The sequence below is a fragment of the Chrysemys picta genome, unplaced genomic scaffold, assembly GCF_011386835.1.
Source record: "Chrysemys picta bellii isolate R12L10 unplaced genomic scaffold, ASM1138683v2 scaf3, whole genome shotgun sequence".
Classification (NCBI taxonomy): Eukaryota; Metazoa; Chordata; order Testudines; family Emydidae; genus Chrysemys; species Chrysemys picta.
This window is the reverse complement of record NW_027052710.1, coordinates 511,579-531,242: the sequence shown is the minus strand read 5'-3', so window position 1 is coordinate 531,242 and position 19,664 is coordinate 511,579. Positions and strand designations below refer to the sequence as shown.

Below are 19,664 nucleotides of genomic sequence, written 5' to 3'. Positions count from 1 at the left end.
ATGATAGCTTATTTGGCTGCTTGTGGATGGCGATGAGGCAGAACAGAATCAAGGGATTAACTCAAACCCTTTATACAAACCTGCCCTGCGTCCTTCTACCCACTGCTGTCCTTCATCTCCACGTAGGAGAAACCCTGCAATGGGCAGTGATCTGAGCTTCTGCCATGATGATCTCCCTGATCCCCGGTCCCAGTGCATTTGAGACATAACTGGAGTCTGGATGAGGCTTGAATTTCTAATAACCATAGGACGATATTTGTAACTGGGCTGAGGGTCAGCACAAAGGCCGATGCTCCAGCTAAGTTGCACTTAAAGCCTACTTTGAAGGCTTAAATGGTGCACAGACCTTGCAATGTCCACTCTCTCTGGGGTGAATTTGAAGCTGTGGGTCCTGATAGAAAGTCCAGCCAATTCATTGGGATGACTCCCTTTGATTTCAATGGGAGGTGGCTCAGACCCATTGGGGTGGAGGTGCTGAGCTCACAGAATCAAGGCTGTCTCCTTCCCGGGAGTCACAAGGGAGAATTCCACCATTACAGCGCACTGAGGATGTTGCAGCAGCAGTTGGTTTTTTGATGAAAAATAATAATTCATCAAAACCAAAACTTTTTAGAGAAATAGATCAGTTTAAACATGGTCAGCCAGGGCTCTCAGCTCCACGATGGGGTTTCTGGTCACAGGGAAAGAGACGGACAGAGAGAGACACCCCCACACCGCCCAGTAGCCCAGTGCTTAGGGAACCCACCTGACATGTGGGAGTCACAGGTCCAAGGTCCTGTTCTGCCTGACTCATGGACCTCCAAGATCCCAGAGGAGCGGTGTAGTGATCCATATGTTGGCTGCTATGGGGACGCGGTGTGTCGCTCTCTGGTTTGTTTTTGTGTGTGAAAAAGATGAAGTCTCAGTTTTGTCCTGATAAGAAATTAAACAAAATGCTGAACTCTTGAATTTTTTTTGAAAATGAATTCTTGCATTCCGGCCAGCCCCACTCATCTCCAATGAGGTCTGTGGAATGACACCAGGCCTGAATTTGGCCCGTAATGTTTTTAAATGAAAGGACCCTGCAGGGTATAACTTGCCTGTCATGTTAGGAGAGGCTGAGAAAAGACCCATATAAACAGTGAGTAAAACAAGGACATCAGCTGGAGGAGTTACCCGTTAATGAACTGTGGTTGGTAACTAGCGTGAACATCATACACAAAGGTGCTTCCGACCCTCCACGTGCTGTAAGACACCATACAAAAGCACAAGCAGCTCAGAGCTTTTCTAACAACTTCCCTTCGTGTCTTCTCCTGGGAGAACTGGGTAAGTCTGATTCAACTCCTTCACGTTACAACAATCAAAATGTGCTGTTTCATAGTTGAAATTTAGGGCTGAATCCCACAGAGATCTTTTCCAGTTCTTAGCAAACTCCCAGGGTTCTTCTCCTAAAAGAATTATTTTGGGGTTACCCAGTAGCAAGCATTGGTGAACACAGGTTTTGTAAGGGAAGAATTTAATTTCAAAGGGATTTGGATGCCATATGTACATTAATTTTGAGGGCACTGGGATATTCACATCTCTGCAATAGCTTTGAAAATCTCAGCCCCAAAGTACCTTAATTCTAGCCAAGTCTGAACTGGGTATTTAAAAAACTCAACAGCTGTTCATTTGGCTACAGTGGACACAGACGTATTTCCAGTGACTGAGGATTTAACTTCAACAGTTTCATAAAACTAAAGAGCTCAGCTTTCATCTTCTCCGCCGGAGTGTAACAGTGTTGCGGTGTTCAGCGGAGGATGTCTGGCTATGATTTGCTAAGGAGGCTAAAGATTTAGGCATTTCTCCATCTGAAAGGGGACCACACACACACACACACACACACACACACACACACACACACACACAGTCTATCAGTGTTATTGAGTTGATAGTATTAGTGTCTGAAGCTGGATGGGGAGTTGGGAGATGCTGGGTTGCAGGCTCAGGAAGCAGAGTGCATGGAGACGAGAGGTGACGGGATGAGGATGATGCGCAAGCTCCAAGCAGTGGGGATCCCTAGGAAAGGTCACCGAGGCAGACTTTGCAGGTGAAATGCACTTCATGGGCACAGCCCAGCGGAACAGGGAGGTTGCTTGGTGACTTCACGGAGGAAGATGGGAAGAGATCCCGGCGGCTGGTTCGGAGGCAGGCAAAGGGTGAATGGAGCGAGAGGATTCGGAGGAGGAAATGTGAGCAGAGAAGAAGCCAGGAACTAGATGACCGGGTCGTCATCGCTCTGCTCCCTCTGTCTCTGTGTCTTGGTGCCTACATGGGTCACATCACAATAATATTCCAGCTTTGAATCTCTTAATCCACTTTCCCTTGTGCCTACCGGGTACTCGACTCCCTAGCACGTGTTTCAGAGAGCGGTCCTGCTGCCCAGCCTGTGGGGCAGGGAGTACTCACAGCCATGTGTTAGCTGCTTCGACACCTATTCTACAGGATTTGGTGGCTCTAGAGCAGTGATCTATCCTGCTCCAGCTGTGGTGACATTTGGGGGGGTGACTCTCACCTCTCACTCTGAGCACACCGTCATGGGATCCTCAGGAGGACCTGGCATCGGGAGCTTGTCTGGTTATGGGGGTTACGGGTGGAGCCATGAGTAAAGCTGATGGAGCTGTGGGCCATGTTAAACCCAGCAGGGTTTTGTGTGTGTGTTCTTTGTTTTTCCCTTGTTCAGTTTGTAGAGGCTGGTAGAGGGCAATGTGCTGTGAGAGAAGCAGAGCCCTGATTAGGGGGCGGGCTTCCCTGATTAGGGGAATTATAAAGGCAGCCAAACCGTCAGCCAGCAGCACAGGTGGAGCAAAGAGAACTGTAAAAGGGGGAGTTTGAGTGGCAGTTCTGGTGAAGGAGAAGGGAGGAAGAAGCCCCTGGTCTTTAGGGGCGGTGAGAATTTAGATGGGAGGCTATGACAGGTACAGAGGCAGCAGCGGCAGTGACTGAAGCCATGGAAGAGACAGTGAAGATGACCGGATATGGGAGCTGTGGGATGTTTATGATGCTAGAGCGAGTAGCTGAAAAGAGCTTGTCTGTACTAAGTGCTGCTTGACAGCCCTGATGGAAGAGAAGGTCCGAGGCTTGGAGATGCCGGTGGAAACTGTAACGGAGAGCACAGGCTGGGTGCTCTGGAACCACTTCGAATGAAGTTCAGACAGGCCCCTCTTGCCGTGCGACACCCTTCAGGGCACACTCTCGCTAGGACAAGCCTCCTTGGCTTCAGCATCTCCTGGGTCTGACTCGGAGCATTCAGCCCCTGTTCTCACTGTGAGCTCCCTGCAGTGGATCTGCCTGAATGGGACACCTGGGGAAGCCTCACATGCACCAAAGGGGCCGTGCACCCCAAACTCGCAGTCAGCAGTGACTCAGCCAGACGGTAAAACAGGAGGGTTTGTTAGTAATTGGGAACACAGCATAGAACAGATCTTCTTAGCACAGAAATTAGGAACATTCAGCAAAGTCCATCTTGGGGGAATCCATAGCCCAGAGCCCTGGGCTCTTCCCCCGAGTCCCAAAACAGGAGACTGACTTGCTTCCTGCAGCCCAACCTCAGACATGCCCAGATGCCCCTCCTCCGTCCTTTGTCTCTTTCCCAGACCAGCAGGTCACCTGGCCTCCACCTCTCTCTGTGTTCTCCAACCCCGCCATCAGTTCCTAGGATACAGAGTATCAGGGGGTAGCTGTGTTATTCTGTATCCACAAAAACAACGAGGAGTCCGGTGGCACCTTAAAGACTAACAGATTTATTTGGGCATAAGCTTTCGTGGGTTAAAAAACCCACTTCTTCAGATGCATGGCGTGAAAATTACAGATACAGACATAGATATACTGGCACATGAAGAGAAGGGAGTTACCTTACAGGTGGAGAACCAGTGTTGATAAGGCCAATTGAGGCAGGGTGGATGTGGTCCACTCCCAATAACTGATGAGGAAATGGCAATACCAAGAGAGGGAAAATTGCTTTTGTAGTGAGCCAGCCAGTCCCAGTCCCTATTCAAGCCCAAATTGATGGTGTTACGTTTGCAAATGAATTGTAGTTCTGCAGTTCCTTCCCACTTCCCACTGTTTCCTCACTTCCCACCTCTTTTTTTCTTATTGAAAAACATTTGCAGTCAGAGGCCTTCTTTTTAAAAACTTCCCCTTATTTCATTACTTATTCTTTGAACCAGACTTCATTCCTTTAGGCCTTAGAACTCATTATTTTCAAGCCCTTCCTCCCACTAGCTAGTCAGGGCCTTTCATTAAAACACACACATATTTTGTTCTTAACCAAACTTAAGCTAACGCTAATTCTTTAATCAATTAATTAATTTTTTTGGATCTTACGAGGTCATTGAAAATCTGGTGAAGCCAGGGGTGGAGGGGGGGGGGTCTCTTACAGACTTCCCATCTCTCCTACACATTTGTATAGTTTGCTCTTTTGCCCTTGATAATGACTCTTAAAATACCTGCCAACTCTTTTTTCCCTCAGACTTGCTTCCCATGGGATCTTACCTACCAAGGCTCTGAGTTTGCTGAAGTTTGCCTTCTTGCAGTCCACTGTTTTTATTCTACTGTTTTCTCTCCTACCAGTCCTTAGGATTGTAAGCAAGGTTTGCATGAGCTTTCCCGTGACAGCTAGGGATGAGCTGGGGGGATGGGGGGGAAGCTTCAGGACCAGACTGTATTTACATGAACACACCCACTCCCCCTAGGTATCCAGCAGACAGAGCTGGGTGCCAAAGAGATCAACTTTGGCTGGTGTTGGGTTACAGATCACTTCGGTGCAGGAGTCAGGAAATGTTGTTATCCTTCTTGTGTGAGGACAGGGCAGCAGAACTGCGCTTCGCCTGTCCTGATTGAGGGGTTCACCCTCGGCTGAACTGAACTCGCTAAGCAGTGGGTTTGATGCCAGCCCCAAGTGAGATGGGGAATGTAGGAATGGGTGTTTTGTTTTGTTTGGATGGGAGGGATGGGTGCTGCAGAAGACTTGGGTGTGCTATTAACTTCCACCTTTCCAGGGTTTAAAAATAGAGCTAATTTAATCTCCATTAAGAGACTTTTGTTTTGTTAAGTGAGCAATAGTCAGCTGTAAGTGCTGCTTAGGTCTGCTGTGGAAGAGCTGCCGGCCTGCATTAGCAGTGAGGTTCCCCCACTCACAGCTGGAATCACTGACACCTGGGTGGAAACTCAAGAGACTGAAGTGGCAGCAGAAGATGATGGTATGGTGAGTGGCAACTGTGAGCAGCAGTGAAACTGTTGCTTGATGTTTCTCCACCTCCCCTCTGGGTGGAAGGTGATCTCCTGAGAATGCACCTTGGGACTCTGGGTCTCTTCTGACCAAGGACAGCACCTGTGAGAGGGAGGGAGAGGGGAGTAGCGTGTTAAATGGACATTTGTTTGTTGGACTTTCATACCACAAGATGAGAAACCGAGGCAAAGGACACTGCCCCCAAAGGACTCTGGGGCGGGAGTTTTGCTCATGCTCAGATGTGTTTGAATCATGGGTCTGGTGTTTTCCCAAATTAATCCCAGGTTCCTCCCCCTTTTTATTAAAAGTTTTCTCTGCTATACACAGGCTCAGTGCTCGTGAGTGGGGAAGTGCTGTCTCTTGGACATGCCCAGGGGTGGTGTTTAATTTCCCCAGATCACTGGGTGGGGGTTGGAGATGGTTCTGTGTTGTGTTGTTAAGAGGGACCCCTGGATACTGAGCCTGGCCCTTGTTGGTGCTGACTCCACCTGGCAGGAGGGTCACAGAATCATGAACTCTTATCATTTCATGGTCACCTTCACCCAAGCTGCCTTCCACCTTTAAATTCTCAGCCAGTTCCTCCCGGTTTGTCAGACTCAAACCCAGAGCAGCCTCTGCCCTAGTCACTTTCTCCACCTCCTGTAATAAAAAACTCATCTCCAGCAGAGCAGGTCACTCGCCCATGGGAACCTGAGCGTCCACAGCCGATCAAGTCACTCACTCGCCCTTTCCTCTGCAGACACAGAGTCAGCTCACCCCAGAGACGTTGGGCTCTGCACCATGAGACTTCTCCAGGAACCGCTCCCAGATGGGCCAAGACCCCCTACCCCTGCAGCCCCTTGTCCTCATTCACATCTCCTGTCCTTGGGGCTCTTGTGAGGGCGATAGGACGAGAGCCCTGTTCCTGCTGGATTTAGGGGAGAGGTGATTGGGGGCGTCTGGACAGCAGGAAACCTGGAGGAAGAGCAGGAACATATTCCCACCAATCACTGCTGCTCCATGGGAAATACGCTCTGTGCACCCCCCCAACTAGCTACGAGATGTCACTGCTGCTCCCGTGGTAGGGGGTGGAGAGGACACACTCTGTGCATTACCCAGACTGGCCACCAGGTGTCACTGCTGCTCCAAGGCTGACATGCTGCAGGATGGTGGAGCAGGGTCAGTTCCAAGGGTCAGATTTCCAGACGGGTGCAGCGCACAGCAGCCCTCCATGAGGAACAAGGGGAACTGCTGGATGCGGGTCTGTTTGGAAAATCCAGTGAGAATTGTGCATCTCGTGAGTGTGGTGTGGCCGCCCCAGCAGCTGAACGTGTTCCCTGCTGTGCCCAGTGACGCTGGGCTGAGACCTCCCCTCTCAGAGCCCTAGCGAGGGGCTCATCTCAGCTCTTAGCTGGATCGACCAGCTCCATCCCTGCCTTGTGCCTGGGACAGTCGCACTGAGCAGCACGGGCACAGAAGTACAGTGTCCCCCCGACAACCAGTGCGTTCTGGGACTCTGGACGAATGTATCCCTGAGAGCCCAGCACCATCACTGGGAGCAGGGGCTTTTGGGTAAGTCCCACGTGCAGAGCAATGCATTATGGGAAGGAGTCAGTAGGACGGGCTGAACCATGACTGCCCCAAAGCCGGTGGCTCCTCGTCCATTCCAGGAACATACAGGGCCCGGCACTGGGGGAGCTGGGCCTGCGCTGGAGACACCATCCCATGTGTCACTACCAATCCTGTGACCAGCCTGTGACAGCTGCAGTGTGGGGATGCCAGCAGGATATCAGCCCCCAATGTTCAGAAATTGCAAGTCAGACCCAAAACGTCATGAGATTTTTTTCCAAAACCCACAAGATTGGTCCAAAAATCATGAGCTATTTTTGAAAAGTTGATACTGAGGGGTTTGATGTTCTGGTTTCTGAACTCCCCCTGCCCCGGCGTGTGTGTCAGAGACAATGGCTGTGCCCGGCTCTCCCAGACGCACAGAGCAGGTGACTCTGGCTCTCCTGGTTGCTGGGTAGAAAGGAGCTTCTAGCTTCTCCCCACATTATAATTCATTCATTTTCTGTCCCCTGCCCAGCCCCACATCTGCCCCTCCCCAAGCCCAGCCATTAATTTCACCCTCCCAGCCCCATACCAGTTCTGTCCCCCAAGTCTCACTGCTGCTCCTCCAGCAGCTCGGGGGAGGGGGGTCTTGTACTCTTGTCCCCTCTCCTGCTGCCCTACCCAAACACTCCTCTGCCTCCTGAGGGGAGGGGGAGGGTGCTGCCTGTCTCCTGCAACAGCTTTGATTGGCTGCCCTTCCCCAGGAGATGGGGCAGTGGGTATTTCTGATGGAGCAACAAAAAGAACAAGGAGTCCGGTGGCACCTTAAGACTAACAGATTTATTTGGGCATAAGCTTTCCTGGGTAAAATACCCACTTCTTCAGATGTAATGATTTTTTACCCAGGAAAGCTTATGCCCAAATAAATCTATTAGTCTTTCAGGTGCCACCGGACTCCTTGTTCCTTTTGTGTATACAGAATAACAGGCTACCGCAGGATACTTGATGGAGCAACAGTGACACCCGGTGGCCAGTCGGGGTAACGTTTCCTTCATTAGCACAGCAGTGACACCTGGTGGCTAATTAGGGTAATGCACAGAGTGTATTTTTTAAGTGGAACAGCAGTGACTGTTTTCAGAGTTTTCATCATAGGACCTAATCACATCAGCCATACCATCAGGGGCTCGTTCACCTGCACATCTACCAATGTGATATATGCCATCATCTGCCAGCAATGCCCCTCTGCCATGTACATTGGCCAAACCGGACAGTCTCTACGCAAAAGAATTAATGGACACAAATCTGACATCAGGAATCAAAATACTCAAAAACCAGTGGGAGAACACTTTAACCTGTCTGGTCATTCAGTGACAGACCTGCGGGTGGCTATATTACAACAGAAAAACTTCAAAAACAGACTCCAAAGAGAGACTGCTGAGCTAGAATTGGTATGCAGACTAGACACAATCAACTCCGGTTTGAATAAGGACTGGGAATGGCTGAGCCATTACAAACATTGACTCTATCTCCCCTTGTAAGTATTCTCACACTTATTATCAAACTGTCTGTACTGGGCTAGCTTGATTATCACTTCAAAAGTTTTTTTTCTCTTAATTAATTGGCCTCTCAGAGTTGGTAAGACAACTCCCACCTGTTTATGCTCTCTGTATGTGTGTATATATATCTCCTCAATATATGTTCCATTCTATACGCATCCGAAGAAGTGGGCTGTAGTCCACGAAAGCTTATGCTCTTATAAATGTGTTAGTCTCTAAGCTGCCACAAGTACTCCTGTTCTTCTTTTTGCGGATAAAGACTAACACGGCTGTTACTCTGAAACCTGTTTTCAGAGTAGCAGCCGTGTTAGTCTGTATCCGTAAAAAGAACAGGAGTACTTGTGGCACCTTAGAAACTAACACATTTATTTGAGCATAATATTATATATACTCTTATTATATGTTCCATTCTATGCATCCGATGAAGTGGGCTGTAGCCCACGAAAGCTTATGCTCAAATAAATTTGTTAGTCTCTAAGGTGCCACAAGTACTCCTGTTCTTTTTAGCAGTGACTGTGCATTGCATGTTGCCGCTGCTTCATTAAGTAATAAAATCTGAATGTAGAGCAGTTTCACTGGGAGCCAGGACTCCTGGTTTCTATTGTGAGCTCGATGTCTATAGTTGTTGTGCAATCTTGAGCAAGTCTCTTGTTTTCTCTGTGCTGCACTTTCCCCGCTGTGAAAGGGGGAATCCTGCTCCTTTGAGGTCTATGGCACAAACCCCACTAGCTCCAATGGGAGCAGCGCTGTGCCCAGAGAGGGATCACAGGGTTAATTCATATGTAGAAATCTCTGTGGTGAAAGGCTTAGGAAATAATAGTTCATTATTAGGCAGTAATTCAAGGGCAGTGGGAGAAAGACAAATAGTTCATAAGGCAGTGAGAAATCGGGTGTGAGGGGAGAGGGGACCTTAATTTTGTCTTATGATTTAAGAAGAAACCTGAGTATGTGACTGGGAGATTCTTCCCCTGAGACCCAGGCAGGTTTCTGTGATTCCCAGACCAGCCTGGATTCGCTTCAGGTTCTGATCCTGACCTCGTCCCCAGGGGATTCGAGCACTTTCCGGTCGGGTGTTAAATGAGGTGACTGACGTGATGTCTGTCACGTGTGATTCGGTGCCTCTCAGCCTCTCTTTGCACTGTGTGTGTAGTGGGGTGGTTGGTTGTGGGAGGTGTCACAGGCTGGCCGACCCTTTAAGGCAAGCCAAACTCAGCCTGGCCTGTGAGCTAGCAGCGAGCCCCCCGCTGGGGGTGATAGGGCAACTTAATGATAATTAGTGACCCCAGCTGGGCCAGGCCAGGAAAAGACGACACAAAGGACGGGAACTCAATTGGGGCAGAGCCAGGAGAGAGGATTGGGAACCCTGGGGCCTGAAGTCCATGAGAGAGGGAGGTACCAGAGGGAGCTCTCTGCTGCCATCTGCTGGAGGGCAAAAAGACCCGAGTGAGGCCGTAGCTAATTTACATATCAACTGTGGATGGTTTGGGGACATTGGGGTTAAATGTGGCCAAGTTCTGTAGTTGGGGCTGATACTCTGGAGAGTTCCCTGGTGGGAACCAGCTGGGCAAAGCCTGAACAGTGGCTGGGATCAGGGTCTACGTTCACCTAAAGACTCTGGTGCAGCCTCCCTGTCCTAGCTGCTGAAATCATCCTAAGAACCCCAGAACGGCTGAGTGGTGGCAGCGTTAGGTTTAAGGCCCAATGGACGTGTCCCTGCACAGGTTTAAACCCACTTCTGACATCATCAGAGCAGGACGGGGGCAGAGCCCCAGGGACCCTGATTCTCCTGCAGCCACAAACTGTGAGTGAGGGGCTGGGAGGCAGAACAAACTGCATCAGCCGTTCAGGGGCCAGTTGGTCGAGGCTGTGACAGATACACCCTGAGACAGAAGATGGGGGAAGGTGTTGAACAGTAAAGGTTTGTTCCAGCTCACCCCGTCCTTCCTCTTTCCTTCACCAACAAAGTTCTTCTGTTTAACCCTCTGGTGACTGTGCTGGCGAGTGGGTGCAGATTTGCCCAGCAAAGGTGCCCAGAGCGGATACAGGTTCCCAGGTTACTGGGTGGGGGCTCGAGTCACAGTTAAGGAACTGTAGAGAATCCCCTCAGGTAAAGACCCGACCCTTGTTGCTGGCGATGCTGCTGCTTCAGGGTTTCGCTTCTTCTCCTCACAAACACCCTACGGCTGCATTCCCCCCCCCCCCCTCGTTAAACCCCCCAATTAGTGACACTCGGAGGGAAGAGCTCCTGTCTACTCAGAGCAATGCCCTTAAGCCATGGGCCTTTAGCAATGGTGAAATTCAGAGACACGGGCTTTTAGTCCAAATTAAATGCAAGTTTATTACAATTGAAATATTAAATCATTTCTACAAGACAAGAGGGGCCCGTTCTGGGGGTGAGAAGGGATCGCAGAACCGGACCGCTAATCATTATGGAAACAAAAGCCACAAATCAATGGGTCATTGAGGGAAGACAGGGGCTAACGCACTGGCTAGACATATGGCGAAACCAGCTGAAATTTATCGAAGTCTCCAATTGCTCAGATGAATTGTTCAATCATTGGCTCTTATAATAAACTACATAATAGGCTCACACTGAGAATAGCAAATCAAGGAGCAATAGATGTACATAAACTCAGCATCAAACACTTAAAGCCACAAACTCACCAGCTGTGAATAGGAGCACAGCCCAGAGTACAGGTGAGAGAGGTAATTATCAAGTATCAAACATAGGTTTATTAGCCAGACACATCTTGACCCTTCTCCATTTCAATCCAGGGCCATTCACAGGGTTAATAGCACAGCCAGACACAGGTGCTTCCCTGGACAAATCTACCTTTGCATAAGGGGCTGGTTAAACCAGAATTACAAGGATCAGTCTAAGCATTTCTTAATATATTCTTGTCTCACAGGAGAACCTAGGACCCCTGTCAGAGAACTTGTTCACCTTAGCCTCTAAGGATAGAACCAGAAACAATGGGTTTAAACTGCAGCAAGGGAGGTTTAGGTTGGACATCAGGAAAAAGTTCCTAACTGTCAGGGTGGTTAAACACTGGAATAAATTGCCTAGGGAGGTTGTGGAATCTCCATCTCTGGAGATATTTAAGAGTAGGTTAGATAAATGTCTATCAGGGATGGTCTAGACAGTATTTGGTCCTGCCATGCGGGCAGGGGACTGGACTCGATGACCTCTCGAGGTCCCTTCCAGTCCTAGAATCTATGAATCTATGAGACGTCCCTGTTGCACTAGGTGCTGTACAGACACAGAACAGAAGGACAGGCCCTGCCCCCGAGAGTGACAATTGAAGACTAGACGCAGCAGGCGGGTGCTCCAGGCAGATGGGGGAGCACAAGGGAGCAGGGAGATGGGTGGGATAACACAATGGGGAGCGCTCCCAGAGCTCCAGCTGCAGGACATTGTCGAGTGATCCGGAGGGTCCAGGGCCGGGGTGAGGCTGAAGGAGGCGTTTGCAGAAGGTCAGTCCGGGGGCTCCATGGGGGGTTACAGGCGGCTCCTCCCCGGACAGGGGCAGCCTGGGGGAAAGTCACTGTTATGTTGCTCCCCGTTGTCTCCCAGTGAAGAGTTCGATGGGCTCTGCCCTGGCCCTGCTCTTGGCTGGGGCCTGAAATAACCATTCCCTGAGCTCCCTGCAGAGCGCGTGAGGCACTGGGGACCCTGGGGAGCTTTATCACAACTCGGCCGCGTTCGCTGGGGAAATAAAGAAACAACAAAGAACAGGGTCAGTCAGGATCCCTCCCCCCCCACCTCCCATTTTATGAATTAAATTCAGTATGTTATGGTGGGGGGGAGACCTCCGTGGAAATGGGGCTCAGAGCTCAGTTATGGTGAAGTTTCACACCTGATGCAGAAAAGCAGCAATTTCATGAGACTTCCCACAGCTCTGAGCGCCGAGCTCCAGCTGGGACAGGGTCTTTACTTTCATCCTTTCAGTCACGTGCCGACGTTTGATCCTTTCAGGGGGTTCGGGTGTTTTTTGTGCTGTTTCTCTCAGTCTGAAACGTCTCCCTCCATAACCACATCCAGAACTCGTAGAGCGTCAGCAGCAGCAGCATCCAGGAAGTTCTGCAGCATGAGCTTTGTGGTAGCGAGAGAAACTGCTGCAGCTGCAACAGAACCTACCACAGGTATAAAATTCAACAAATAAGTAGATTATTTCACTGCCCCAACTGCGCACTTGGTCAGTAGCTTAATTACAAGATCTTTTGTTATTTCCTCACTCAGTGGGGACTTTATAACGGCCTTCAGCTCTGCAATGGGAATTTTAGCCCGGTTAGCAAGTGCAGAGAGAGACTTTTCATCAAGTCCGAAATCACTGCAGTACTCTTTCAGCGACGTCACCAGGATGGCGATATCGCAAACAGTGGAGAGACCCGGGATAGGAACAGCAGCGACTCCGCATGACGCCAGACTTTTCCTCCATATCTCTGCTTGCAGTTGTTCTTTTTTCTTCTCCAAGGTTTCCTTAGAAACATGGGACAGGGATCGTAGGAGAGTGAGTCTCTTGTGACCAGGGAGCTCATCCACAAGCGTTTCCTGCAATTTGGGATAATCGTACTTGCCTAAGTTCCATCTAGATACAAGAAAAACCTGTGGGGAGGCCACCCTTCCTGTTTTCAGGCCTTTGATGCAGTCCTCTCTGATGTCATTAAGGATCACACTCTCACTGTACGGAGGTGGCCTATTTGTGGGGCCACTGGTCTGCTCTAGGATTCCCTCCTCGTCATACAGTTTTTTCTCATTTTCCAAATCCACATCCACCTTGGAGCGCACAAAGTAAAACTTCTTCCCCTGTCTCTGGATCTCCTGGGCGAGTTCAATTCGTGGGTTTTGAAGCGGGTGCAGGAGATGATGATGAAAAAGTCGTAGCGACTGAACTCCACCTCCTTGAGGTACGTGTCTGGTTTAAATGGTGGGGTCCCAATCCCTGGCAGATCCCAGACTGTTACATTTGGGTAGCTAGGATGTGGGTAAGGAAGGAGCTTCATTGTTGTTTCAGTGACCCCTATCGCAGCAGCACCTTTATCTCTATCCTTCAGGCCTCGGATGGCGTTGACAAAGGCCGATTTTCCAGAGCCCGCCTCCCCCGTGACAGCGATGTTGAGAGTGATTTTATCAGCCGTCTCCAGAGCCTCTTTCGCTTTAACAGCTGCTTCGGTGAGGTTTCCTTTCCCCAACAGCAGCTTTCAGTGCTTCCACATCCTCTTCAGGTATCTTGGGAAGCTCTTTAGCATCTACCCCAGCCATGGCAGCTCCAGTGCACTGCTCAGTCTGCCTGCGAAAAGACAATGAGATATTCCATGAACGGTTAGTTTATACAGTAGATAGATGTCAGCTCACATGTGAAGGTCCAGTGGGAGTTTGGGCAGGAAATGGGAAAGGTGGAGTTAAGGTGACACTTTCCACTCAGCTCAAGCACATAACCTTAACTCTGCCCCATAGGAATGCCAGGAGAGACACCCCCTCTGTTTTTCTGGGGATGGAAGGGCCCACACAACATGTGACGTGAAATTCCAGAAAAGGAATAGTATTTTCCCAACAGGAAGCCAAAGAATTTCCTTAGAGAAATAAAAATATTTCCATGAAGTGCTTGGAATGATTAATGGCTCCCAATCATCCTGATGGGGCTTCTCCCCCCTTGCAGATCTCAGCAAGTCCATAGGGAAGGGAGGAAGAACCCCAGACGCCTCAAGCCTTCTGCTCTCTACAGAATCTCTAGCCCTTCTTCCCACCTTTGACCTAGAGCAGGAGTCTCTTCCTAGAGCTTCCAGGAGAGCCAAACGGGTGGGAGAGGGGACTGGGTGACTATCAGGGGCTTGGAAGAAGGAAGGGCATTTTCCTCCCATCGTGTGACCCTGTGGGCATGATGGGAGAGCCCCCACTGGGCCTCAGGCTCATTAGTTCTAGCAGTGTCTGCACTGGGGCTTTGGTCGGCTTCAGTATATCACACAGGATGTGAAATTTTTCACAGCCCTGAGTGATGTAATTAGGTCAACCTAACTCTGCAGTGTAGACCATCTCTTAGAGGAAGCAGAGGGACAGAGTTTCTTGGGCACAGAGCCCACTGGAGGGCAGGCATGGGGATTTTGGAGCGAGAAAACTGCCTGTGACTCTTTCTGCTGTGTTCAGAAACCACAACTGTGAGTGCTCTGTGTAAATAAACAAGCTCATACCAAGATCAGACCTGACTTGCGTCTTCGATTTCTCCTCCTAATGCAACTAGCCCTGCAAATAATGGTGAACCCCATGGCTCCAAGAGGCAACAGTACTAAGTGGGACTTTCATTTTCACAATCTCCCTCTTTCATTCCCTGTGGCTGTAGAGAGTTTTTTATGGAGAAACCCCTGCTTGCCAGTCTGTAGGGTGGCGTCAGAGATGGTATGAATTGTCCTTTTGGGGGAAAGAGGGAAAGTTCGTTTAGACGAGCTGGAGTGGCTGCTGCTGTTGATGTTGTCACAGGCTGATCCTGCTTAAGGCAAATCCAGACAAAAGCACACAAAGTGGGAGAGGAAAGAGCAGCAAAGGGAGAAAATGCAGCTTCTGTCCCTGGGGCTGACTCTCACTTGCAGCCTCATGGCTGGAGAAACACAGGCCCTGCCCATGGTCTGTCCAGCCACTCCCACACCTGGCAAACTCATGCTGGCATCTGGCCGTTTAAGGCCTCCCTTTTAGCTGCCTTATTGGTCACAGGCTCACAACCCATGTGCAAAGGGTAGAATTGTCTTGGCCAGTGAAGCTGAATCCATAGCAGACAGAGGCCTTAGCCCAGCTCTTTTACCTCCCTCAGTTCTGTCTGTTGGTGTCAAGGCTGATTCCCCACTCTGGCACTCCGAGTGCAGAAGGTGGGGCTCACAAGGATTCTAAAAATTAGCACTGGCCACTCCAGGCTCATATTAAACTCCCAAGGTTACAGCTTCTCTGTGACCTTCGATTGGTAGATGCTGCCACGACCCAAGTGCAAAAAACGCCTTTGAACCCAGGAAGGAACACTTGGGAATTTCTCCCTGTGGGGTGCCCTCAAGCCCTTTCACCCCCCTCCGGGGAAGAGCTCAGACAGAAAACAAAGGAAATAGCTGTTGCCAGCAGCTACTTAAACAACATGTGCACAAACCTCTTAGGACACCAAAAACCCAATCCTGTTCTTAAAAAGGTAAATTTTATTAAAAACAAAAAGAACGAAAATACATGTGGAACTTAGGCTTTTGCTAGATTTAAAAAACCCACTTACAAAAATTAAACATCAGGAATAACCTTCTTGAGGTCCAGCTTAATGGTTACAGGCAAAACGAAAGCATCTGGGGTTAGCACAGAGGAGTCCACAAGCCTTAGAGAAATAAAGGAAATAACCCTAATCACGTCTTTCTAGACACTTCCTGATCCACTTACATATCTGGGGGGTTTCAAATAAGTAGTTCTAGGTATGATCTGATGATTTTCATATCTGACTTAAAGCTTCTTACAGCATCACTGCTCTGTGTCTCCTCTCTCCCGAGAACAACCACAGACAGAAAAAGGGAAAGTTTTTTTCACAATTTAAAAAATGTCTAGCCCTTCCATTGGCTCTTTTGTTCAGGTGCCCACTCCCTTTCTTTTACTTGTGGACTTTTTAAACCCTTTACAGGTAAAGCAAGTACCTTGGATGCGCCGGACTGTGCCATTGGGGCCAGCGCTGATGGCCGGGGGACAGTGCCCCCTACTGAGCACAGTGACCCCTAGCACCACACTGGGGAATTGGGGCCAGCACAGACTCTGAGGGGAAAACGCCTTTACTATAAATCTCGCCCCACTCCTTGCAGCACAGCATTGTCTGTCAGGCTCCCTGCCCCACTCCCGGCACTACGGCGCCCCCCCCCCGACAAGCCCCTGCCCCACTCCCTGCAGCACAGTGCCCCGTTCTGAGTCCCCCCGCCCTCCTCCTTGAAGCATGGCACCCCTTGCTGAGTCCCCTGCCACCCTCACTGCAACACGGTGCCCCCTACTGAGCCTCCCAGCTCCCTGCAGACCAGTGCCGCCTGCGAGCCCCCTGTTCCTATCCATGCAGCGTGGGGCTCTCTGCTGAACCTAAATAACGCTCTCCCTGCATGAGCCCCTGTCCCATCCCTGCAGCATGGCAGCCTGTAATGATAGTTGTAGCGACCACAGCTGAGATTTCTCTCCCCGGCCCTGTTAGTAACTACACACTGTGAATGTTTCACTGCACGACCATTAACCCTGAAGGATAAAATGATGTCACAGAGCTCACAGATTCCAGGACTTTCAGAGACCTCCAGGACATTTTCCGCTTCAGCCCTGGGGTGTGTATGTGTGTGGGGGGGGCTGGAGCTGTCAGCTGTCAGGGGCCCTGGAGCTCTGAGCTGCTGCAGGTGGTGTGTGTGTGTGGAGGGGGGGACCTAGAGGAGCCTGGCAGTGACTTAGGGCCCTGAGGCACCGCGGGCCCTGGAGCTGTCAGCTACCATGTGCAGGTGGTGGACCTCTCGGGCTCTCTTCCCCCCCCCACCGTGGGGCTCGAGCTTCAGTCACCCCCCATCAGCCCTTCCCCCCATTATTTTTGGTTATTGCCTGCGACCTGTCCCTGACTTTTACTAAAATTAACTGTGACAAAATCTTAACCTTATCCCCCATCACACTGTACAGGAGAGGGGAGGGACCCTGAGGAATCACATGGCAACCGCGTGGCCTAGTGGAGAGACCCCTGAACAAGGACTATTCCTAGCTCTGCCACTGGTCTGTTGGGTCACCTCAGGCAAATCACTTCCCCTCCCCGTGCCTCAGTTTCCCATCTGTATAATGGGGATAATGATGTAAAGCTGTTTGAAATGTCCTGATGTAAAGCACCAATGAACACTTGGGTGTTTTGATTATTACCTAGGCACAGTAGCATGGCAACTGCAAACCTAGGCGGGGACAACCCCTCCTGACCTTCCCAAACTTCTTCTGAGCCCTGTCTCCCTGCAGCACAGCACCTGTACTGAGCCCCCCGCCCCACAGCAGGCCCCCCAGACTGAGCCCCTCCGCCCAGCTCCTTGCAGAACAGCGCCCCCTACTGAGCCCTCACCTCCCTCCATGCAACATGATGCCCGTAACTGATGCCCACCACCCTGCTCCCTGCAGCACAACTCCCCTAATTAACATGGCAGTCGGCTCCCTGCAGTCCAGTGCTCCCACCTGAGCATCCAGCCACCTTCCCTGGGGCATTGCGCCCCCTGTGAGATCACCAACCTCTCCTTGGAGCACAGCGCCCCCTACTGAGATCCTGCCCCACTCCCACAAACACAGCACCGCCTAATTAGCCCTTGACCTGCTCCTTACAGCACAGTGCCCCCGACTAAACTGTGGAAGGCAAGTCACCCCCTATTACACCCTCCTCCCTCCTGGTTGCACCTCTGGATTAACAAGCCGCAACCCACTCACTGTTAGTCCCGAAACACTTCAGTTCTTCTGAGCTTTATTGAAGTAGAACAGATGGGCCAGTCTCCAGCTGTGATCTCTTGACACACAGACACACAGAGACACACACCCGTCTCCTCCTTATATACTGATCAGAGCCATTGATCTGATTAATATAGGAAGTGAAGGTAGCAAGTCACAGATCACCTGCAAAGCTCCCCCCGTCCCCCCAAGACAGACTGCCTAAGCAGACCTGTTTGCTTCCTCTTCAGAGACGGTAAACAGTGTAGTTGCTGCAGTTACGTTACCACACAGCTCTTTCTAAGCAGGCACATTTATTCTTAAGCTAAATGCCATAGAGATAAACCATGTTAAAAACAATAAACGCACCTACACGCATGCTAATAAGCTCACCAGAGATCCCCCAACTCCAACAGGAGCTCTCAGGGCCGTCCTTAGGATTTATGGGGCCCTATGAAGTATGTTTAAACTGGTGCCCCTATGCCCAACAGCAGCCTGGAGGGGAGGGGAGGGAAACAATTTTTTAGAGATGTGATTTTATAATCTTCAGCAACTCACTAATGAAATATTTTTAAAGCAAATTTTAAACGAAGGTCCTGTAGACTGGCATGTTCTGAGTAAATATTAAAGTGTTGCACAACTGTTTTGTCATCAAATTCAGAAACTGAGGGTACTTCTGCACTGTGACGTGGGCAGTGTAGACATGCTTTATCGCTGGGGGAGAGCTCTCTCGGCAATAAAAAAAAAAACACCCCGAAAGAGCGGTGCAGCGCGCTGAGGCTCCGGGGGAGCTGGGAAGGCGGGGGATGGGCCGAGGGGAGCTTGCCTTTAATGTATCAGTTATGTAAATTGAGATGTCATGAAAGGAATTCCACAGGTCGATCAGTCAGGAGAAAGGAATGTTCAGCGCCCCTTTGTCATACACAAGCCTGGTCTATGAAGGGGGGATTTTCTGGCAGGTAGTTGGAATGGTTCAGGCTGCAGTACCACTTCCCCGCATCCGTGATGTATTTACACTCCTGGATCGTGCTGATTAATCTTCGACCAATAATCTCTGATTAGTAACCTGATTGATCCTGGTTATCTGACCGCTTATTAGTATAATTCAACCTGTAGCCCTACCTAGATACCAAGGGTATCAGTGCCTGGGAGCAAACAGAGATAAATGTGTGCACCTCCCCTGGCCAGCACCCTCTGCTGGTGGGGATCCTAGCTATGGAGCAATCCCAGTGTTAAGGTTATGGCTGAATTTCCATTACGAGCCTGACTTTGACCCCTTCTAAAACGCACACAAAAAAGGCCTGATAAATAATGGTGTTAGTCCAGTTTTAGGCCAGTGTGAGCCCTTCCAATGTAAAACTGGGGTAACATTGGGGTGAATAAGGGCCAACAGGTCACATCTCCCTAAAAACTACCCCAGACCTGAAGCAGAGCTCTGTGCAGCTGGAAAGCTGGTCTCTTCCACCAACAGAAGCTGGTCCAATAAATATATCACCTCACTCACCTTTCAGAGTAGCAGCCGTGTTAGTCTGTATCCGCAAAAAGAACAGGAGTACTTGTGGCAGCTTAGAGACTAACAAATGTATTAGTCTCTAAGGTGCCACAAGTACTCCTGTTCTCCTCACCCACCTTGTCTCTCAAAACTGGTATGTTGCATCTGGGCTTAAGGTAGAAATTTACAATAGAATTTTAAAAGTATCTGACAAAGAGATCCTGAGTAACAACACACTAAAAAAGAGAGGGGTTCAGCAGGGGTAAAAACTTCAATTACACTGGTCTACAGTTTTTGAGAAGTCGTCTGCTTCAGAGATAAAATGTGCTATTTATTATGTATTTTGATGTGCTGAATTCAAATATGACAATTAAAACAACTGATTGGCTACGGTTTCTAAGTTATTTAAGTTTT

General features: G+C 49.8%; 1 pseudogene; it reads right to left on the bottom strand.

The window, feature by feature from the left end:
* Positions 1 to 12,283: 12,283 nt before the first annotated feature.
* LOC101948575 (interferon-inducible GTPase 5-like) lies at positions 12,284 to 13,597 on the bottom strand (annotated as a pseudogene).
* Between the last annotated feature and the right edge of the window lie 6,067 nt (positions 13,598 to 19,664).